The 23,592-nt window shown below is 49.4% G+C and overlaps 1 long non-coding RNA gene across 1 annotated transcript; it reads left to right on the plus strand.

Moving 5' to 3' along the window:
• Positions 1–1,301: 1,301 nt before the first annotated feature.
• LOC116095557 lies at positions 1,302–7,911 on the plus strand. Its single transcript, XR_004120633.1, has 3 exons — positions 1,302–1,627; positions 7,175–7,308; positions 7,835–7,911. It is a non-coding gene; the product is annotated as an uncharacterized LOC116095557 (long non-coding RNA).
• The last annotated feature ends 15,681 nt before the right edge of the window (positions 7,912–23,592 follow it).

The following is a 23,592-nucleotide window of genomic DNA, read 5'->3' on the forward strand; positions in this document are numbered from 1 at the left end:
TGAATGTAGTGAAGCTTTGAGAGGTCAAAGGGAACTGACATCTGTTAGCTGTAACCTTGACCCCTGCTCTGAGCCTCACTGTGCTGATTTTGTTCAGGAAATAGTCTTCCTGTCTCTCACAGGGCTTAGAGTGTGTGTGGTGAAGCTCTTCGTGGACCCGACCTGGCTCTTTGTGCTGAAGCATTGGGATGAGACTGCCTTTGTCTCTGCCTCTCTTCTTGCCAGCCTTCAGAGTCTGGTGTGTGCACAGGTGTAGCATGTGTGCCCGTGTGTGTGTACTTGTGCATGTGGTGTGCGCATGCTCATTCCCTTGCTCATTCATGTGTGATGGTGTGTCTGCTTCTTTCTCTTCCCTCAGCCTCCTGTTCACACAGATCAACTTGACCTTTCATTAGGTCACTTCATAATTGATGGAAATATCCCAGGTACCTTCTCTTAACTCCAGGGTGATTATGACAATTATGATGATTATGAGAGAGAGAGAGAAAGAGAGAGAGAGAGAGAGAGAGAGAGAGAGAGAGAGAGAGAGAGAGAGAGAGAGAAGAGGGGAAGGGGCTGCGGACTGGAGGGGTGTTGGGGAATTGCTGGAGAGTCAGGCAGTGCCATCATTAAGAGACATTGTGTGAGATTGTTCCCCTTCAAAAGGCAGCTGTGAAAGGAGAGAGTGTCTTTTTTTTAAGGCCCATTATGCAGGCGGCACGGGGTGGTGCTGGCGGGAGGACTGTGGGGTGTAATTAGGGCAGTGACAGCTAGAATTACCCAGTTGTCTCCTCTATGGTGCCACCTCTTTTGGCTGGGAGGGGGAGACAGAGCAAGAACAGGTAATGGCTGAGGAGCCCTGGACCCTTGCCAGGAACGCAGGGCCCTTTGGTGAGCCAGGGTGACCTAGGATTGAGCAGAAGGGACAGGGGAGCGCTAGGTTACCACAGCTATTCCAGAGAGGCAGCCTCTGAGTTTTAGAAGTCTTTTATGATGCTCACCGCCCCTTCCAGGCTTTTCCAGCATTCTCACCCCAACAGGGAGCTGGCAAAGGAAAGCCAATTGTGTGGAAAGAGGAGGCAGATAAATCATTTCTCAGCCTCCCGGCTCAGGGGCCCTGGCTCATCAGCAGGAGGGGCAGCCTCAGCTTCCTGCTGGTCTGTCCTGACCCTGCCCCTGGCTAGCCAGGCTGCAGCTTTATCTAAAGTGCCAGTTTCTGGTCCACACAACACTGCAAAGAGTTGGCCAGGCAGACAGAATTGTTACTCCAGTCCTTTCTAGTCTATAATAGAATGACTGGTGACTCAGTTTCCCCTGCCTGTTTGCTTCTGACTCAGGGCTTCTCTCAGCCTCTCCTTGCATGCTCCCCACCCTCTTCTCCCAAGCTGTCTGGGATAAAATCCTGCCATTTAGTGTCAGTTCGAACTTGGAGCTGACTTCTTTGTCCCTCAGTTTGGTTTTCCCACCTGGAGCGAGAGGATCCCAATTGTCCTAGTGTAAACAGACTGCTCTGAGAATTACAAAGGACACCGCACACTTTTTTCTTCCCTTTTGAAGAGGGTTCTCTCTGTGCGGCCTGGGAGGGATGCCGACTGGTGATCCACCTGCCTCAGCTTTAGGAGTGCTGGAGCCCTGGTGTCCGTCAAAGGTAAGTAAGTTCTCCTTGACATCAGTCCCCGTGAATCCTCTGCAAAGACCGGCCATTGCTTGCAGAGAGCTGGAATTGGGCAGCTTCTCTCAGGATCCCAACCTGGCCTCTTGGGGCCGCCCGCTTGAGCTTTCTTCACTGTATGTGTACCCAGTGCCTGCAGCATGCCAGTTGTTACATGAGGCACAGCCATGCCTGCAGAGGAAGTTCTTGGCCCCTTGAGCCTGGCTTGTTCAGACCCTTGTCTGTTCCTCTGTCTAGATGTTCTACTTTGAGAATACACAGTACAGAGAGGTTACGTCCCATCCCCCAAGGCAGGATCTTCTTTAAGAACAAATGGGGAAGTTGATATTTGGTAAGGAGTGAATGGTGGGGACCTCAGGGCTAGAACTTTGTTTTTTTGGGAGTAGCCAAATAAGGAGAGGTTTAGCACCTTAGACCCTAGGTCACTGGGTTGGGAATAAGCAAGCACTTCCGTCCATGTCCACGTTCCAGCCCCAAACAAGCTTTAAGCCCATAGGCCACCAGGTCACCACTATCCATTAGAGCAGACCTTAAAAATTATTACTTCATAATAAATCTTAAACTTTAAACAGGCGGAGCCCAAACCTCAGTTTCCTGGAACCCATTGCGCTGTTGTTTAGATAAGTTTAAATGAGCTGTGATTAAGCTAATTTTGAGGTAATTAACTTGGGGAAGGAATCCTTCACTTCTTAAAATTCTAAGTGACTGTTCACTGTGAGAGGGAGCCCTCTCGGAGCAGGCGCCTGGCTTTCAGGAGTCCCGCTTAATTAAAACGTAAGGAGCTCAGCCACAGAGCAGGAGTTTAACGTCATTAATGAAAAATGAATATTCTTTATCTAATTACACAGCATAATTAATTGGAGTCTCCAACCACAGAAGGGAGGAGGGCAGGGGAAGTCACAAGAAGGCAGTCTCCTGCTCCCATACACCTCAGGAAGGCTCAGGCCTGCTGCCTGAGTCCTTTGAGATCTCATGGAAAGCCAGAGCCTCCCTAGTGCCGGATGGCTGTGCCTAAAGCAAACTACATTGTCATTGAGTGTTTCCAGTCACCTGTGGGTACCTGGGGTCTCTTTGGTGGCAGTTGAAGCCCAGCCTTCTCTCTTTGTACATTCAACACATTTATTGTGTACTCTTCTTCTAGACAGAATGAAAGTTCTAAGCCACATTCTCAGGAAGCATGCAGGTTCGAATCCTCACTCCAAGCACTAGCTGTAGCAGACTCTACATCTTCCTTCTCTCATCTGTAAAATGGGATTGACAAGAGCCCTTGTCACTGGCACGAAGCTTTACGTGGATGAATGAATATTCAAAAGGCATGTGTGACAGTGCCAGGCTTATATAAAGGCTTGGTAATAAGCATTTGCTATGGAAATAAATACAAGTAAGACAGGGTGAAGGCATCGAGGGAGAACAGGATGCAAGAGGGAGACTTCTCCAGGAGGGCTGGTTTCAGACTTAGTGTTCAGAGTGGAGGATGGGGCTGGAATGGTTGCTTCTGCACCACCCCCACTCCCAATCACGGCTGTTCTGAGTGCTGTTGGCTCCGCTTTCACATTGACATTCCTCTGGGGGCTTCCTAAGTCATCACTAGTTACTGTCTCATTGGTGAAACAAAATGTCCGACAGGACACAACTTAAGGGCCGTCTGTGGGTGAAGGTGCCTCTGCCCAGCTTGAGGATCTGAGCTTGATGCCTGGGCTCTAGATGGTAGAAGGAGAGAAGTCACACACACACACACACACAGACTAAAATGTAATGAAAACAATTTTAAAAAAGGAAGGGATTCCTCATGGCTAGGAAGGCTCAGCAGAACTGTGCATTGTCTGGTCACATTGTATCTAAAGTCCTAGAGCAGACAAAGCAAACACTTGTGACAGGGTTATAAAATCTCAAGGTCCTGCCCCACTGATTGGCTCCCTCCTAAAAGTGCTTGGCTCCCCAAGTAGGGGAGGCCAAGTATTGAAACACGTGAGCCCAAGGTGGACATTGGCCAGTTTGGTTAAAGCAACATCTACCTACAGGTGAGACTGATGCAGAGTGCATGTCTCAAGGTATGTGCCTGTCAGCTTTCTGTTACTGGGACAGAGGACCAGGAGACACAATTTGAGGAGGAATTTGGGCTTATGGGTTTAGAGAACTCAGCTGGCTGCCCTCATGGCTTAGGCCTGAGGTGAGGCAGGTCATCGTTGCAGCTGATTGAGGAGGGTGCTTGCTTTGTGGTGGCCAAAGGAGAGATGAGTAGATGGGTAGAGAAACAGAGTCATGCAGAATATGAGGACAAATTTTATTCTTTTTTTAAAAAGATTTATTTACTTATTTTATGTATATGGGTACACTGTAGCTGTTTTCAGACACACCAGAAGAGGGCATCAGATCCCATTGCAGATGTTTGGGAGCCACCATATGGTTGCTGGGAACTGAACTCAGGACTTCTGGAATAGTAGTCAGTGCTCTTAACCACTGAGCCATCTCTCCAGACCCAAAATTATGCTTTTCAGGCCACACCCTCAAGGACATCTCCTTTCAACTCCTTCAGTTCTGTCACTTCTCAGCAGACTAACCATATTATGAAGCTGCCAGTGGACCAATCTATTGATGATGTCAGAGTCCTTGGGGTCCTGCCAGTTCCCCACTTACTTCTAAACACTGCTGCACTGGGGACAGTACCATCAATATGCAAGCCTTTAACGTGGTGGACATTTCAGATTCAGACCATAGCAGGACATCCTGGAGATGATTCTTTGAGACCTAGGTTATGAGGTTATGATGACCTGTGTGGTCATCTTTTTTGATGGTTTATGATGAGATACCGAAGGCTCAGACATACATGCTTCCCTTCTGGGTCTAGCTTCAGCTTCAGTTCTTGCTCTCTCTGGCTGGCCAGTCAGCATCTTGCTCCTCTCAGTCTGCTGGGCTGTCAGCTTGTCCCCTGAGCCCTGGCCAGCTTGAGAGTTGCTTTGTCATGCGCTGAAGAATTATCACCATCCCATGATTACATTTTTTTTCTCTTGATTTGGGTCATGGTAGTGCTGGGAATCTGTTGTGGATAGCCCTGGTCTTGTATTCTGATGCTAATTCTCCTCTCCTGGAAAGAACTGCAGAGGAGGAGTGAAGGTTCACAGGTGCCTTGTAAACCTTCTCCCTACTTTAACTTTTCAAATAAAGGCTAAGATGATTGGGCAGCAGGAGGGAAGGTGGAGCTGAAAAGTTTGGGGGAGGAAGGGAGAGAGGAGGGGGGAGGGGGAGAAGAGGACGATGGAGGAGGACAAGGTGGAAGGATGATGGGGCTGAAGCATGTGACTTGGAGAAATTGATTGGAATAGAGTAGTGTAGTGGTAGATCTGCCCAGTCTAGGCAAGTAGCTTGAATACCAATTAACTGAGTTGTGAATTCATTGATTGGGTAAGTCGGGTTAAAAATTTACTGCAACAGGAATCAAACAAGGATTTTGGGTACCACTAATTCAGTTTCTAGTCTGACCTGAGGTGTTTTTCAGAAAGTTCCCCTGCCTCTTCCTCCTGTTCATATCCCTCGTCCTCCCCCACCCCAATCTGTGTAGAGCTAGGCACAAAGGTAGTCACATCGGTTTAAAGACCAAGGAGGCTCCACACAACTCTGGGCAGATGTGTTTGCTCAACCTTGTTGTAGCCTTCTCTCCATCACCAGATCCTTTGGCTTTGGCAGTTTTGAGGCGAAGCAAGGCAAGCTGCTCTGGCCCATGACCCAGGCCACATCTCAGTCAAGGTGAGGCATCCGACATGAGAAGCTCGTTGCTAGGAGTCAACCTGGACCAGGCAGGTTGCCTTTTAAGTGTGCACACCGTCTGTCCTGGAAGGACCCTCCACACTGGCTGGAGCTTTGCTGTGTTGTCCTCAGTGGTTTCAAACGAGGACATGTCTTTGGTGGAGGGGCAGGAAGAGGGTGGAAGGTTTCCAGCTGAGCTAAGCTGATTTACACTCCTGCAAACTGTATCCATTTAATCTCTAAAGTGTTTTGACTTTGTCTTTAGGAAAGAGAAAGAAGTGGTTCCAGGGGGAGGGGCCAGGCAACAACTTGTGTGTGTGTGTGTGTGTGTGTGTGTGTGAGAGAGAGAGAGAGAGAGAGAGAGAGAGAGAGAGAGAGAGAGAAATGTGTTTGTTGCTGGCTGTTCCCAGAAACCCACTGCTACTGAAGGATACATCAGAATGTCCCCAGCATTTTGCAAAGTCCTTCACTCCTGGAATTTTGGGGACACTAGAACCTTCCCAAGGAAACCAGTCTTGAAGGGTCCAAGAGAAGACCAGGGGTAGGCTCCACGCATAGAAATGTCTGCTTTGCAGCTTAGGTGTGGCTAAGGACACTGTCATGGTTTCCAATGTCCTTCCTGGGTCTGGACTTCTCTGTTTACACAGATCTCTAGATTGTCCTCAAAGCCATGGTCCTTGGCCTGCAGTGAAAGACATCATTTTAGCACCATGGACAGAGTTTATGATGGAAGAGGCGGAGCCTCTGCTCCCCGTTCCAGAAGAACCAGGCTTTTCTGAAGCAGCTTCAGAGAGCCTGGGGCTGAGACAGCCTCTCCACTCCCTGTCAGGCCCAATGTCAGGCCCAGCTGTTCTTAATTTGATGTTTCTTGAGATAGCAGGAAGCACCTCAGTCGCATTTCACCAGCTCCGGGTCTGTGCGGAAATCAAATTGACTGCTCTGCTGTCCTTTCAATCACCTGTCTGAATGGCTTGGCTTAACTCTCCAGTCAGGACGATGGGCTTCAATCACTGTTCATCCAAGAAAGAAGTACATGTAGGGGTGCGTGTGGGGAGAGGATGTTCTTCCTCAGAAGCACTTTGCATGTTATTAAATAATAGCAACACTCCCCATCTCACTGGGAACCCCGGGGTGCGCTCTGAGAAGAGGCATACAACACATCACAAAACTGTGATTTATCTTGTCAGTTTCTTTCAGATCAGCTTTGCAGCCCAGTTAGCGGAAGGACAAGTGACACTTGACTTTGCAGGTGGCAGAAGGAGAAGGTCCAGGAGGCAGCTGGGGGAAACGCTGGTCAGATCTGATAGTGTAGTTCACTTCCTTAATCGATACTTTATGGAAACAAGTCCCATCGCTCTAGAGCGCCTGCGGGATCTTCCTTTGGGAAGACACAGCTCTAGCCTTGGAATCTGTCAGGGCTGGGTCTGAGCATTGGCACTGCTGATGTCTGGCTATGGTGGCTGACATGGGGTCACTTTGCCTCCTGAGCCTCGGTTTTCTGTATTGTCCAATGGGGAGAAGAACAGCGACCTGGTGAGGTGAGCCAAGGCAGAGTAGTGTGGAGAAGTCACAGAACACCTTGTGCTGAGACACTTAACCTTGGAGCGGGGACTAGAGATGCTAAGGAGACGTGCAGGTCATGTGCAGAGCTGTGTCTCGTGCTACACGGAGCAAAGCATGCAGGGAAGCCTGCACTAGGCTCACACTATGCAAATGCGCTCCAAAGCCCTAGCAGGACCACGAGCATCCCCCCTCCTCTTTTTGCTTCCTGACCCACAGGGATGTGTGCTGCTGTAAACTCCTGCCTGCTGCCCTGCTTTACCACCACGATGGGCTGTATCTCCTCAAAACACACTCGGTACCCCCTTGCAGTCTCCATGGATGCTGTCAGAATCCTGTCTAGTAGCCTGACGGTCAGTAGGGGGCTGGTTTCTGAAACTTCATATGACTAGATTCACTGACACGTGTGGCTAATAAGGAGGTAGCTAGAATATGGCTGACATCTGCTTTCTGCTACGGGGGTCTCTGTGGTGGGAGGGGGTGAAGTGGAACACACTATCCAATCTGGGATTGCTATGCACCCCTTCTTGTCCATGCTGAGCCATGTCACATGTTGAGCAGGCTATAACCATCTTATATGAGTTTGCATTCCTCTCTGAGCCTTACTTTTCTCATCTACAAAACAAACTTTATCTATAAAAAGTGATAACAACAACCAAGCCCCCCGACCTTCCCCCTAACATCCCCACTGCAAACCCATAACCTAAACAAACCTTTGCCGTGTAACAGAACCCCTGCTCCTTTGTACTATGTGGCCATTCCAACTAAGCCTGTGTTCCGCTCCAGTTCACTGCCTCCCCTGGAAATATTTTAATAGATTCCCTTGCTTTGTTTGTTTCTATCCACACTTCTGAGTCTCTGTCCAATTCTCTGTTCCAGGATAGGATCTAGCAGCCCTCCGGAGGTGTCCACTGTGTATCCGTGACATCAGATTGCTTCGAGGAATAAGACGAAAGACTCATGTGCAGGAGCCGGCTCCTGCCAGGAGGCTCAGCTGACTGACTTCCACTTTTGGAAGGTTGTGAGTACGATATCATTTCTGCGTACTGAGTGCCTGGTGCAGATAAGGTATTTACTCATTTGAATAGATGAAATTTTTATGAAAAAAGGAAATTTATACATAGCCTTGAAATTTTACTTCCCTTAGCTCTACCTGGGACTTGTAAGCTTGAAAAACTGAACACTGGGACACGGGAACCTTTCGACTGGGCCAGGGCCAGCACGGAGAGTCTGCATTCCTAGCCTGCCTGCTCCAGTTAGCAATGTTTGTGTTGGATCATGGCCATGGCCAACATTTGCATATGCATGTATTATTTGTAGGTGTTCCGCCCCCTCCCCATATCTGGAGCAGTGCTGAGAGAGATTGCAGCAGAACAAGGCTGCAGATCATGACATATTTACTATCTTATCCTTTATGGAAATAAAGACGGGGGGGGGGGGGACTGGAGAGATGGCTCAGTAGTTAAGAGCGCTTTCTACTCTTGCAGGGGACCAGGCCTTCTTCCTAATGCACATCCAGTGGCTCACAAAGGCCTGGAATTCCAACTCCAGGGAATCTTACATCCTCTTCTGGACTCTGCAGTACTTGTGTTCCCATGGGCACATACCCATAAATGAACAGACATGCACACACATTCTTAAAAAAAAAAAAACAATGGTAATAAATCTTTAGGGAAAAAAAGACAGCTGACGTCTGCCTTAGGCTAGTGGTGTTCAGACTTTTGCCTGAATGGGAATTATCTAAAGGGAGTCAAATCCAGGTTGCTCAGCCCCGTCTTAGGAAAGCCTCGTGAACCCAGGCTGTGGCAGGGCCTGGGGCTGGGTATTTCTAATAAGTTCCTGGGTGACAAGGATGCTGCTGTTGTTTCACTTTGCTTTGTTTTTTAGACAGTTTCTCATGTAGCCCAGGCTGTCCTTGAATACATTATGTAGCCAAGGCTGGCCCTGAACTCCTGATCCTATTATCTTCATTTCTTTTTCTGGTATTGGGATTACTGGCACAAGCCACCATAGCCAACTGGGTGCTGTGGTTCTGTGGACCTTATCTTGAGATTCTACGATATTTTTTTTCTTACCAGCTTTGACCCAAGGGTGAATTCTATTCTCCCTGAGAAGGTCAGTGCAGAGGTAGCTTCCATGACACTGTAAGAACTGGGTGCCTTCTGTGAACCAGACACACCTGGTTGGGACACACTGGGTGCTCAACATCGTAAACAAAACGGATAGACTGCCCCTGTGTGACTCACTGTCTAGTTGGGGTCCGGACCAGAGTGGAGCTGTGGGGGAAAGAGAGTGAACAGCGAAGAGGCAGACACAGATGTCAACGCCATGCGACACCCTGGTGGGAAGGGGGCAGTGAACTCCTGCTGGAGGTTCTGACAGGCCTCTCAAAGGACAGGACATTTAAGTTGAAATCAAAGGGCGAGAGGAGGCTGCTGAGGAGGACGAGGAGGATTCCTCTAGGCAGGTGCCTGGAGAGAGAAGGTGCTTACTGCAACTCAAGAAGGGAAAGCCAGGATGATTGGAACAAAGAAAGGGAATTCATGAGTCAAAAAGAGTCTGGAGGTGTGTGTGTTGGGTGGGGGTGGGGGTGGGGGTGGGCATGGACCGTGTTCTTTAGCCTCAAGCACCCCGTCTTAGTGTCATGGTGACCTGAGTGGCTTTTCTACCTCTTGTTTCTGACCTTAGGCTATAGTTTCAAGATCAGGCCTTAAGAGTACCCCTAGATGCCTGCTTGCGAAACACATTGAGACTGACTTACTAGTTCGAAGGCATGAGGAAGAGTCACTGAGGCCTAAATCACCTGGCCACAAGCTGACCTGAAAACGCACAGGCAAGCATTCTTTCTTGCTGCTGGCCCACTGAGTTTCGGGGCAGTTTGTTACATGACAGTAGCTGACTCAGCTGGGTTAAGAACTCTGCATTGGATGTGAAGTGCAATTGGATGGAAGTCATGGAAGGGGTTCACCAAGAAGATGTAGAGGTTGTCAGTGATCTCCCTGGCTGCTGTGAGGAGAGGGAGGGATGTGGAGAAAGTGGGAGACTCTTCTGGGCTGTGTGCACCAGTGGTGAGCAGGAGCACAGAGCAATGACACCACTCGTTACACGTGGAATGGACTTACTCTTCCCACGAACCCAGCATCCTCTTAACATCCTCCTGACCTTGATGTGTCAGGGCCAGTAATTCTTATCGCTAGCTGATAGGACTTCCAAGGTCAGGGACTTGCCTTGACCTTCTCTACAACCTCAGGATCTCTATACCCTGTGTAGAGCCAGGCTAGCGCAGTGGTTCATGATCACCCTGAAATGGATTAATGTTGAAGCCCCTATGGCTGCTGTGAGTTAGCTTTTCACCTCTGCCGTCACATACAGACCCACACTCTGAAGTGACTTCTGCCAGGTCTCAGGCTGACTGTCTTCAGAGCCTTCTTGGCAAACAGGGATCCCACGAGAGATTCCCCTCTAGTCCCAGTGTGCTGAAGAGGATGCCACAGAGCCCGCTGTGCCAAGGCACCGAGGAGACTCTTAGGGAAAGCCCGAGGAGCTGAGCAAGGACTATAGCCAGAGCTGCTTACAGACCTTTCCCAGAAATGGATGAGGTGACCCATGGCTCCCACCAGGTGACACTCTCTCTGAGCAGACGATTCCTAACACGTTTACCTTCAACATCTCTGGGGAGAAGAAAATCCGTCTGTATGTACACAATCCAATTTAAATCAGGAAATTGATAGGTTTGGGTTAATTTTGTCTGCCCTGGTGCTCATGGTTTTTACCCAAGAGACTCAGGACATATAACCAACACATTTCATAACAAATATTGTGATTCTGTCCCAGAGGAGCAGGCCCCAAACAGGGCTAGACTCTGGTTTCTTTCGTCCCTGGAAATGTTACAGAAAGGGAAGAGGAAAAGCAGGCAGCAGGCCCCAGCCAGCTTCCAGAGAGTGGCCCCGCTTCAGAAAACAAATTCGAACCAATTCAACAGAGCAGCCTGGTTCAGCAGAATTGGTTGGACACCGAATGTACACTCTGCTCTGGGTTGGGAGGCACTAGGTGGGAAAGAATACCATTGTGGAGCCCACCACAGTAGCCCTTTCTTCTCGTTCATTAAAAAAAAAATATTACATTTATTTATTCATTTGTGTATTGGGGTGGGGGTCAGTCAGAGAACAAATCTCAGGGGTCCGTTCTCTCCCTCCATCATGTGGATCCCAGTGAACTCAGATCATCAGGCTTGGTAGCAAGCACCTTTACCCACTGAGCCATCCCATGACCCTCTCAACCTTTTCTTATTAACATACATATTTCTTTACAGAGTCTCAATGTGTCCTAAGCTGGCTTTGAACTCCTGATCCTTCTACCTCAGCTTCCCAAGTCCTGGGATGATAAGTGTGTGTTACCACACCCAGCTTCATTTTATAGTAATGCATATTAGTTATACAAAATAATGGGTCTCATATTTTCATACATATATGTGGTGTACTTTGATCAGCTCCTCCATAAATCTCTCATATTCGCCCCCTCCCCTGCTTCTGGTCCCCCTTCTGGTCCCACCAATAAGCTTTTCACGTCTTTAAAAATAATTTATACTCAAAATACAAGAAAATAATGCAATATTTGTCTTTCTGAATCTGGCTTATTTCAATATCATGATCTCTGATTCCATTCATTTTTTTTCTATAAATGACACAATTTAGTTCTTCTTTATGGCTTGAATAAGACTCCATGGCAAGCACCTACCACACTCTGTTCATCCACTCAGCCGCTGATGAGCGGCTACTCATTCCACTGCCTGAAGACTGGGAATGTGGTAAAATCACGTTGAGAGCAATTACTGGATATAAGTCAGCTTCTCTGGCTGGGCTGACTGTAGGCTGTGTTCCCTGCAGCATGCCTTGATCTGTCTGTAGAGTCTGGCCATTTGACTGTTAAAGAGCTCACTGTAATCTGTTTTACAGTGAGGTCTAATTAGCATAGTAAAATGCAGGTTCCAATGAGTTTTAACACAGGTGCTCCATATAGCTAACACCTTAATCGAGATTCACTGCCCTGTTACCCCTGTGTGTGTGTCTTCGCGCACTAGGATCTCATGTAACACAGGTTGACCTTGAATTTGCCGCGTGGCCAAGGATGATATTGAACTTCTCATCTTCCTCCCTCCACCTCCCAAATGCTGGAATTGTAGCTAGGTACCTCTGAGCCTGGTTTATGTGGTACTGGTGTCAAAGCCCAGGGCTTCCCGTGGTCTACAAACTGAGCCACACCCACAATTTGCAGTAACACATTTGCTTATCCCCTCATGTCTGAATTATTATCTCTTTAATATGTAGTCAATATGAAATTTATGAATGAATTAATATTCTTTTGGCTATCAAGAGTCTTTGCAACAGGCTTATATTTTATACTTAAAGCCACATTTTGGTTTAGGCCAGCCATACAAGAGTAGCCACTTGTGGCTGGAGGCTCCGGTGTGGAACGCCACAGCAGAACATCACACTCAGCTCAGAAAGCGTGTCCTGCTTGCCCCTGGGTATCACCACGCACACAGATTCAACCATGCTCCGACTCCTGTCACCACAGGCTCACCCATCTTGCCTATCTAGAGCTTCACGTGAAGGAACTGAAACCACACGCAAGTTCCTCTTAGGCTTCTTTCACTCCATGAGATGTCTTTGAGTCCTGTCTGCATGTTAGTTATTTGTGCCTTTGTGCGCATGTGTATGGATGCCCAGATGAATGTGGTGGTCAGAGGTTAATGCCTCATAGCTTTCTCAGTTACTCTCCACTTTCGTTTTTGAGATAGGGTGTCTCACTGATTAGGCTAAGCTTGGTTGGCTGCTCAGTAAGCGATGGGAATCTGCTGGTCTCCAAGGCCTCCACAGTACTAGGTATACAGACTCACTACAGTGCCTGGCTTTTTTGAGTGGCTGCTGAGGATCCAGACTCAGGTCCCCATGCAAGCACTTTGTAGACTAAGCCATCTCTTCATCCCCTCCCCCTTGATCCCATTCCATTTCCTCGCTGAGTGGCACTGGGCATGTGTGCTGGATAAACACTTGGTTTTGAGTATCAGTGTAATGTGGTATGGGGCATGAAGACACACCCTCACTCCTACGGATACCCCTACTCTAAAAGGACAAGGGCAGGAAGATGACCAGAATTTAAAAGGATGACAGATGGTCTAGGTCAGTGTCCCTAGAAGGGAACACTTTAGTTGGGTAGCCTGGGCTAGAGTCCTGGTGGAGAAGGGTGATGGGGTGAGAGTCGGGGAAAACCTGCAGAGGGACAGGGGGACGGGTTTCTGGGATGAGAGCCAATAACAACAGTCTAGTGCTGACTCAGAAGGTCATCAATGCTACCATCAAAGAACCTTCTAGAAATATGACCAGGTCCAGGTCAGAAAGATCTTCTTGGAAGAGGAGATACTTGGTCTGGGCCTCAAAGAACCATGTTTCCTCCTGTGTCCCCAGCAAACCAGGATCTGGAACATCAGAGACAGCTCTAGCTACAGCAATCTCTGTCCAGAGTAATCTCTGCCCAGCATCTGGCCAGGTGTGGCAGCTGGCATGCCTCCCCACAGGAGACAGGCTGGGCTGGTGCATGGCGTGGGAAACTGTAGGTGCTGAGGTGAGAAACTCTAGGGTGGCGGGCAGTTAACCCTGGGACAAAGGTAAGGTCGTGGGGGGGGGGAAGCCATGTGGTGAGCAGGAAGGCCAGAGGGGATTGTCTTCCTGTGAGGAGAGTCTAGATAAAGGAGACAGGCAGCCCAACACAAGTCAAAGAGACTAACATAGGTTTGCTGGGGACTGCCTGGCCTGGGAACCGCTCACTACTACATCTGTGTATGTTACAGCCAAGGTAACTTGGTATAGAGGCTTGAGTCATACCATGAAATGTATTAAAGCACTCCTTCGGTAAATTTGGCTGAACTCGAGCCGAGTGCACTTGGTCTCGTTTCTCTACCATTGTGGCGGAGACGGTAACAATCACTTTTTCTAGAAACTGGGAAATTAGCCTTGACTTGTCCTATGGAAAGCAGATGGAGACCCCCTCTGGATCCTAGGTGATCTGGCTGCAACTCCTGGCCTCCTCCACAAAGCAGGACTCCGACTCCCTGAGAATGTCCTCCCTAAGACTTACCTCCTCAGAGGTAACTGATTTCTTTAAACTTGGGAGGAAGAAAAGAAAAAGGGAGACTGTGAAATAGATTTATGACCATGTTAGAAACATTGGATTGAAGAATTGATCCCTACGGCTAAGTCATTTCCTTCTTTCGTGTAAAATATAAATAAATCTGGGTGACTTAGGCTGAGCGATGAGTAGGCTGCCAGCTGGGTGGCGAGACACGCATGTCCTTCAGAGGCCAAACCTCCTTCCCTTGACCCCATCAATTAGCTGTTCTAAATGGCTCTGGCTTTCTCCCCTAGGCGATGCTGGCTGTGCCCTCCCCTTCCCAGGCCCACTGTGGACACATTGATGGGTTCTGGGGACACCTCATAGGATTCCATCCTCAACCTTGCTGGACCCGCTGAACTTTAGAGCCTAAATAGAGAGGTGGTGCAACGACTGCGACTTGGCTGTAGGCTCTAGGTGGCGGAGCAGCTCAAGTGTGTGATTGTACAACCTGCAGCTCCTCTCCCTAAAGGTTTTCCAGATTTCTGGGCTGAGGCAGCCAGCGTAGCGAGTCCTAAATTACTCGGGAGGGAGGCCACTTTCATTGTCCTGGCTCTCACGGTGGTTTAATTTTAGCACACGTCCCTGGGGTAGCTCTCCTCTCCGCCTCAGCCCAGCCTTAGGTAAGGACCCGCGGAGAAGGAGAGTGTTGGCTAACTCCTGCCGCTTCCCTCTCCCACTGGCATAGGCTGTGCCCTGCTGCTGTCAGTCAGAGCCTTGTGGGCTTGGCAGCCCGGGAAAGGATTTTGTAAAGTGCAATTTCCCAGAAGAAAGATGTCTTGGCTTTCTCCGTGGTTTTTCTATCTGTTAAGGGCACAGGCATACAGATGGACAGTTGCTAAGGGGTTGGGAACCTGGGGCCTAGGGAGGGGCGGAGTCTGCCTCAGGCTGAGCAGAAATGGCTCCATGAGATCTCCCAATAGGCAAAGGTGCAGTGGCTTCTAGGGTAGGTATGGGAGGCGGGCTGGGTAATGTCTGTCCTCTTACCTGTTTGTATTCTGCAACCTCTGTCCTGGGTCACTGTAAGAGCAGAGGCTTTGGCCTCCTGCCTCCACAGGATGTTGAGCTCAGGCAGACGGTTGCCTCACCCACAGGCAGAGTGCGTGAGGTTGATGAGTCCAACCTTCCAGACTCTAATTTTGAGCTTGCCGCTGCTTGAAAGCAGAGAATCTTGATGGGCAGAAATGGGACCAAGGAGCTGGATTGCACAAGACCTGTATCTACATGGACCTGTTGGTCTTTATTTATTACTTAGGTGCTTCAGACCAAAGCTAGGATCTTCACCCATGCTAACCACGTGCTTTCCCACGGAGGTGCATGCAGCCCACTTATCCTTGTGGGTCATTAGACCTACATCCCCATGCTTGGAAATTTCACCAGCTTTTGAGTCTTGGGCACCAGGGGGTGGGAAGCCCACAGCCTCAGCAGAGAATCTAAAGACGAGTTTCCTGCCTTGAAAGCAGAGAAGTGGGGCACACTCAACCTATACTGTGACGGAGAAAATAGCAGTGACCCACAGGATCTGTTTCTGGGAAGGCAGCAGGTACAGGTGACTGAATATGATTTCTGTGGGCATTGGTGGGGGATATCCCACAGCAGCAGGAGGAAGGTGACTTGGGGGCCTGAGGAGGAGACAGTTGTGGTGGTGGTGGAGGGGACTCTCCGGATCCTGGTGCCAGTCAGCCTTGGCATCAGTCATGCCCCAAGGCCTGTATCCCTAGAGATGTGGCCCCATGTCCAACCCAGTGAGGCACCCCTGGGGGAGAGCTGGGAAGGTGGCCCAGAAGGAATGGGAAGAGCTTTGAACCCAGCTTTGCAGGGAGGTTGGGAAGCAGGTGATGCTACTGTAGGGCCTCTTCTGTAGCGCTTGGTTCTCTGAGGCCCCAGAGAACCAGGCTGCCGAGTGAGCCCAGATAGCTCCAAGAGATCTCTGTCCCAGTTTGCCACTGGGTTTTGCTCCCATGGAGTCTCAGGGGGATCCTACCTCCAGATCCTTTGAAGCTCTTCCAGAGCAAGGTCCTGGCAGAACAGAGAAGAGCTCTCCCTTCGGTGTTGTGTATGCGTGTGTGCGTGACATGTGCCATGGCATGCTTGTGGATGGAGGTCAGAAGACAACTTTCGCCCTCTACCATGTGGGTCCTGGGGATGAACCCAGGTTGGGAGGCTCCGTGTAAGTGTAACCAAATACCTTCGCCTTCTGAGCCATCTCACCAGCCTCCCCTGCCCCCCTCCTCCCCTTCCTTTCCCCACGCCTTCCCTCTCTTGTCAGGATTTCACCATGTAGTCCTAACTGGGTCTCAGCTTTGCAGTCTTTCTGCATTGGCTCCTATGTGCTTGGGTAACAGATTTGTGTTGTCATGCCTAGCTTTAAACCTCTGTTCTTAAGACTAGGCTCTGTATCCAATCCAGTTTGTTTTTCTAACCCCAGATCTCTGGTTATGGTTTAATCAGAACCAAACAGAACAGATCTATTACCTCCTTCTGTGTGGACGGAATACCTTTAATCATGTGTAATACCTTTAATAAAAGTTTCTGAGCACTGTATTAGTTTTGCAAGTTGATCCATGGAGTTATACAGTCACTATAGACTTAGAACGTTACTGGAATTAACCCTTCTTTTCAAGGGCTGGGAACTCAAGTCTGCTTATGTACAGCTTGTCTTTGGAAACAGTGGAGTCTGCCTTCAGGGCCGGTCTCCATCCTGTCTGTTCTCTAGGCTCGTACAGCTTCTCCAGCACAAAGCTGGGTCTCTGTGCTTCTTGTGGCTTGCTCTGGCTTTCCATGTGAATATAATTGGAATTTCACAGTCATCAGTTTCTTAAATGATTTCTCTGAGCTTTGCAAGATGGTGAGTCACAAAATATCGTCAGAATATTTTCCGAAAAGCTGCTGACAGAAATGAACTTGCTTTCGGTTGGCCTTTTGGGTAGCATTTGATAAGCTCCTACTGTGTGTGAGGTGGGGCGGGAGGAGCACTGTGCTCAGCACTGAAGGAGGAGGAGGGGAAGGTATAGGAGCCACAGCTGGGCTTCACCTTGCTGAAGCCTAGGGGGTGAGCTTTGGGTGAGCTTGTGTTGAACTTCTAGAAGCACAGAGAAAAGCCATGGATAGACCAAGGGCTTCAGAGGGGAAGTGGGTGGAGAAGACCGGGGGGCTCCTCTGCTTCATCTGATAGAAAGCAGAGCCAGGCGCCATGTGGAGAGGTGTTTTCAAGGCACTGGATGGCTGCAGGAAATTCTGTCTGAAAGTTGAATATGACCCATCTGAAATCTGACTCTGGCTATTGGCTTCCTCTTAAGTCTGCCCTGCTTCCTTCTCCTTGTGGTGGTCTGCTGCTCGAACAGCCATGCCTCCTGACGACCTGGACAGATCCCCTCCGAGCTCAGTGGCCCTCCCAATGGTTCCAGTTGTCCGGAGAGCTTCCCACGATGTGTCCTTTCTGTGATGTGGGTTTCTCTTTCACACCACCTCTTCCACACCCTTCATCTCTGGGCTCTCTGGCTCCTGTGCACCTGGCCTGCTGACCGTGCCACGTGGGAGATTAGAGCTAAACCCAGAGCCCGCAACGGAGTGATAACACTGCTGTTGTAGACCTGTCTTGGTCATACTGCATGTCCCAGATAAGAGCCGAGGAGTCTGTGCGTCATCACTGTGGTGTGTCCTAGACCCGCAGTCTCAGACTCTTGCTGAGGAAATGCCAGATCAACTCAGAGATTCTGAGAATCATCCTGTAATCAACCTGACTGCAGTCCCGCTGAAAACCCAGGGTCACGACCTTGAGAAACGGCCACAGATTTACAGAGGCTGGGACCCGAGACCATGAGATGCCACAGGGGTGCTCACGGGTTACTGTCTGAGCAGAGAAGGACATTCCTGGGGAGTCGGGGACAAGTCCGCCGTATCTGTAGTTTAGTTAACAGTATTGCATGTACAGGATGATTACTGTTATTGTTTGAGACAGGGTCTCATGTGACCCAGGTTAGCCTCAGACTTGCTATGCAGCTAAGGACGACCTTGACTCCTGATTCTCCTGCCTCTATCTCCCAAGTGCTGGAGGTAGAGCATGTGTCTGCACACCCAATTTTACTTGCAGCTGGGATCTAACCCAGGACTTCATGCATGGTAGACAAACATTCTACAAGCTGAGCTGCACCTCCAGCCCCTGTTGTTGTTGTTGTTGTTGTTGTTGTTGTCGTCGTCATCATCATCATCATCATCATGTCTCACTGTACAGTGCAAGCTGGCCTCAGACTTGAGATTCTCCTTTCTCAGCCTCTCATATTCTGGGATGGCAGTCACTATAACTGGCTCATTTCTTAAATTTTATTTGTAGCTACAGAGATGGCTCAGTGCTTAAGAGCACTCATTGCTGTCATCAAATATCTGGGTTCAGGGCCCTGTACGCACATGTCAGTCCACAACTGTCTATAGCTCCAGTTCTAGGGGATCTGACAGCCTCTTCTAACCTCTGCCAGGTTCTAGACATGCACAGGGTGCACATGCATATGTGCAAGCACACACTCACACACATAAAATAAAATAAAATAAAACACATTCATTTGCATGTGTTTGGATGTGTACGTACCACGGTGTGCATGTGGAGGTCGGGGAACAACTTGAGGGAATTGGTTCATTCTTTCTATCGTGTGGGTCCTGGCCATCAAACTCAGGCCATGTAACTTGGTTGCAAATGCTTTTATCTGCTGAGCCAGCCAAATCCAGCTTCCTTTTTAAACTTGATGACTTTACGTGGACGGGAGGAGGGCATCATCTCCAGGGAAGCATGGTCTCAGGGAACACTCTACCGCATTTGCACCTTGTCTATGATCTGAAATTATTCTGAAAAGTAAAGGCTGGCAAGATGGTTCAGTGGGTAAACTGTTCTTGCTACAAAAGCCTGGTGACCCGAGTTTGGTCCCCAGAACCCGTGGAAGAAAGAGAGCAAACTCCATGAAGTTATCCTCTGACCTCCACAAGAGGGCCATAGCCCCTGTGCACACCCTCCCTCCCCCAATAAAATAGTTATTAAGAAAACTTGCTCCAAACTAAAAGGTTTTAAAGAAGAGACCAAACAGATGTTATGGAAACGTGGCTTCAACTCTGCCGCCCGACCCGTAGCTGTGTGGCCTTGGGTAGGATGCACCATCTTCTGAGCCTCAGTTTCCCAAGACTAATAACGGTACCAACATCAGAGGGGCTGAGGCCGGCACAGCTCAGTGACTCATAAGACTCCCTGGCACTGAGTCTACGAGGAGTGGGGCCCACGGGAAGCAGTTGATAGACTTAGTCGGTGTTATTGTTATTGATGAAGGTGGAAGTGCAGCTTCTAAAAGCTGGGAGGGCTGAGGGATACTCGGGGCGACAGAATTCAATAAGCTTTGAATAATTCAATGTGATTCAATTAAATGAATGTCTATGGATTTCATTTGTGGGCTGGGTCATGCCCTTGGACCTGGAGAGAGAAATCAGGACTCTGGTGTTTGTCTAGGAGTCAGATAGTGCAGATGGTGAGGATGTAGAGTTGGTTAACGTCATGGTCAGGTGGCTATGAAGTCAGGTAGGGCTCAGCTGAGTCAGAGGTTGCATGAAGAATCTAAGAGGGATTCGGGATGGCCTTGGCTGGAAGTGCCTTTTAGATTGGGTTTTGACATTTGTATGTCATGGATCTCCGGATATGGGGGTCAGGAATCCTGCGGCCCACATTCCTGGCATCTGTACTTGGTGCCTGAGTGACCACACATCCTATGTACAGCTCTGCACAGAGCTGGGAAGGCTTTATCCATGGGTTATGGGCAGCAGCCATGGGACTGTCTTCACTGGGGTATGGCCAGTACCATCTTGAAATCAGGGTGTCTGGGATTTTTGGAACTCACAAGGTCCTGATAAGATGAGTCCCTCTAATCCTCCTTTGAAGTAGGAAACAAGGACAGTCACCAGGTCTTCACCAGAGAGAGACTCCAGCTACTCACTCCTCCCTGAAGCGCACTCCCAGTTGTGTGTAACTCTGTAACAGCTGCGGGGGATGGGGGGAGTCTCAGGAAGTGCTCCCAGGCATGGCCAAACTTTTGACATTGTAACTTGATCTACCGAATTCATGCTTAAAAACTGCATTATAGAATTTTTTAAAAATGCCTCTAAATATGTTTTAAGTAAGCTTAGGGTTTTGTGTTGGACTGTTTTCATAACTACCCCAGGCCAGGTGTGGCTCTCAGCCTATGTGTGGGACACACCCATCAGAGCACACAGAGTGTGAAAGCCGAGCTGAAGCAGGGACTCCGTCTCCGCCGCCTTCTGGTCCACACTGGTGCTGGACAGCTGTCTCGCGGTTGCCCACACTCCTGTAAGTAACGCCAGTGACTATCCAGTAAGTGACTCACTGCTCCTCTAAGCTAGACTTAGGAGGATTCATTTCTTTGGTCTGTAGTTGTTATCCTATCTGGGGTGAAAAGCTAGCTTTTCATCTCCCTAGGAAGTCACACAACAGCAGAATCTCACCATGGGCTCCCCAAATCACAGAGTACCAGTTGGCAGAATGTGGGTCCCAGCTCAGTCTGGTGACTCAGTTCTGGTCATGGTACAGGAATAAGGTCCTGGAGGCTGGAGACCTGTGCGCCACAGCATGCTGCGTGGAGGTGTCCAAAGCCTGTGGTGTGACCGAATGTCATTTGTAGTGCGAGGAGAGGGATGGCTGGGGAGACAAGTGGGGTGAAGAGGGTAGGACTCTGCTGTTAGTCCTGGCATTCGGGTGACATGGCTGCCCTGCATGTTTGCAGATGGAAGCTTTGGTCCCTAGCTGAAGGCTGCTGTGTGCTCTGGAGTAGGGCATTACTGAGTTCCCTGTGCCTCACGGTAAAAGGGACATTGAAAGTCTACACTGTAGGGCTGGGAGAGGATCCTACAGGGTGGAGACACCTCCGAATAAGACAGAGATGACTCAAGGAACTGGAGGGGACCATGGAAAGGCTAGGCTCACATCTCTCCTGTGGGCTTTGGTTCTTTCTGCTGCCTGCTTTTTTTCTCAGAGACAACATTCCTTTATGGCAGCCAGCTCTCCTCTGTCAGTCAGTCTGTCTGTCTGTCCTTGTCTTCCTGTCTCTGTGTCTCCCCCCAACCTCAGCCTCGTGTGTGTGTGTGTGTGTGTGTGTGTGTGTGTGTGTGGTTCTGAGGTGAACCCAGGGCCTCATATATGCTAGGTGGGCCCTCTACCACTGAGCTGCATCCCCAGCTCACTTTAATCTTTACATTCAGAAGTGGGGCTCCATTTAGGTGGACCCTGAGTATGACTCTTCCTGTCTCAAACTCCCAAGCAGCTGACATCACAGGTGTGCACCAGCCAGCCTCTATCTGGTCTCTGTCTAAGTCTGCAGAGGCTCCTTCCCCTGCCTGATGAGACCCTAGAGGTGAGGCTCGGAAGCAGAGGCCACGTCCACTCCTCAGGGATTTGTCTTGCACCTAGACAGTGGGGCTGATGCCATTGCAGATCAATAGGAGACCAGTCCCCTAACAATTTACCTGCTACCCCGGACCCATGTCTACCATGGGAGCATGGGAGCACATGTCCTCAGATGGGTCTTATCCTGAACGTGGCTTCTGTAGATGAACGCTGGGTTCTTCAGATGGGGGTGATGACGCTAACTGACTCTAAGGAATGCATGAATTTGGGATTTGCTGGGCTCCGAATCCTTGGTTGTAACATCTGATGCTCATTACAACATAGGCAGCTGGTTTTGCTCTGAGGATGCTGACCAGGCAGCCTGGGGAGGTGGCAGCCGGTGCCAGTGGAGGACACATGTTGGAAGTACAGGGCATTGCCACTAGCCCCCCCACCCACCCAATGAGACCTGGTCCTGTTCTCAGTCCCAGTCTCTGCTTCTTTCTGGAGTATGTGCGGAGTCCTGGGAGGGACTTGGCTCCTTGGGCTTCAGTTTTCTTTGCTTTGGCTAGTGTTGCCCACTTGATGGAGAAAGTTCTAGAACCCTAGTATTCCAGACTGTGCCAACCTATGGATAGAAAAGCAGCCACCCATCATCAACCCTTGATTGTAAGAGCTGCTTTTGGGGATCTCCCTCTCCCCAGTCTTTCTTTTTCTTGGCTCTGCAGGCTGCTCAGGGAAGTGAGGGGGAAGGCTCTCAGATCCCTGCCTTTGCAGCAACTGTATCCTTTGTGAAGAATTCTCTGCTCACTGAATGAAGGTGGCCACTGGTCACTGCAGCTGCTCTCCTTAGTGAATGGCCTTAGTAAGTAGTTTCCTCCGACCCTGAAAGAGACAGATAGACCCAGAGGTCCTTCGTACTTCCACCTTCTCTCCTGTCCTTTCTGAAGGGGTCCAGAGCTAGATGCTCAGCAGACCCATGACTTCTTTCTCTTTGGGTCCTGTTGGCTCTGAGGCATCTTAGCAGCCCTGGGAGCACCCAGTGTTTTGGGTCCCGTTGACTTTGAGGCATCTTAGCAGACCTGGGAGTACCCAGTGTATTGCACAGACTGGGATATCACCAGCCTCTGCATTTGATTTCTGTCAGACTGTTCATGTCAATCAAAACTAGCTGATATGTATGGTATATGTGCTTTATAGCCAGCATGGGGGAAATTGCCCCCTTCTTTAGGAAAACAAAAGCAAACTCACAAAACAGCTCACTTTTCTGCTCTCAGCTCTTCTTGCAGATTCCCCAGCCTTCAGGAAGGGGTGCCTTGAATTATTCAGCCTGCAGCTCGCCTCTCTGGAGAACTGAGCCTGGCGGCCACTTTAATCACTGGATAGGTTTCGAGTCAGTTATAATCAAGCCAAGTCCACGTGGGAAGGCGCTGCTGCTGCTGCGGCTGGAAAACAAGATCAAAAGCAGGCAGAGAGGGAGATCAGATCGGAGGGGAGGAAGGGCTGGTTTCTACCCAGCCTGTCCTTTGGGGTGACTCTGCTTTCAGCAAGGGGTTTCACTGTGTCATTCTCTGACCTTTGCTAATGTCCCTGTGAAGGCAGAGCTAGAGAGAGCAATGATGGGACTTGTGTCTAGTGAGGGTGGGGGAAAGTGATGGCCTTTTAAGAATGTGGAGTCAGGGCTGGGAGACAGTGCAGGTGGTGTGTGCTTGCCGTGTGAGCATAAGGAACTGAATTCAGAGTCCCAGTGCCCATGGAAAAAGCCAGGTGTGATAGTGTGTGCCTGTAATCCCAGCGCTGGGGGGGTGAGCGGGGAGATAGGTGGATCCCTAGAGTGATGGCCAGTCAGCTAGCCAAATCTGTTACCAGGTTATCAAGAGACTTTGTCTTGGGGCTAGAGAGATGGCTCAGTGGTTAAGAGCACTGATTGCTCTTCCAGAGGTCCTGAGTTTAAATCCCAGCAACCACATGGTGGCTCACAATCACCCATAATGAGATCTGAAGCCCTCTTCTGATGCATCTGAAGTCAGCTACCGTGTACTTATATATAATAATAAATAAATCTTTTTTAAAAAAAGAGAGAGACTCTGTCTCA

The sequence above is a fragment of the Mastomys coucha genome, unplaced genomic scaffold (genome assembly GCF_008632895.1).
Source record: "Mastomys coucha isolate ucsf_1 unplaced genomic scaffold, UCSF_Mcou_1 pScaffold18, whole genome shotgun sequence".
Classification (NCBI taxonomy): Eukaryota; Metazoa; Chordata; class Mammalia; order Rodentia; family Muridae; genus Mastomys; species Mastomys coucha.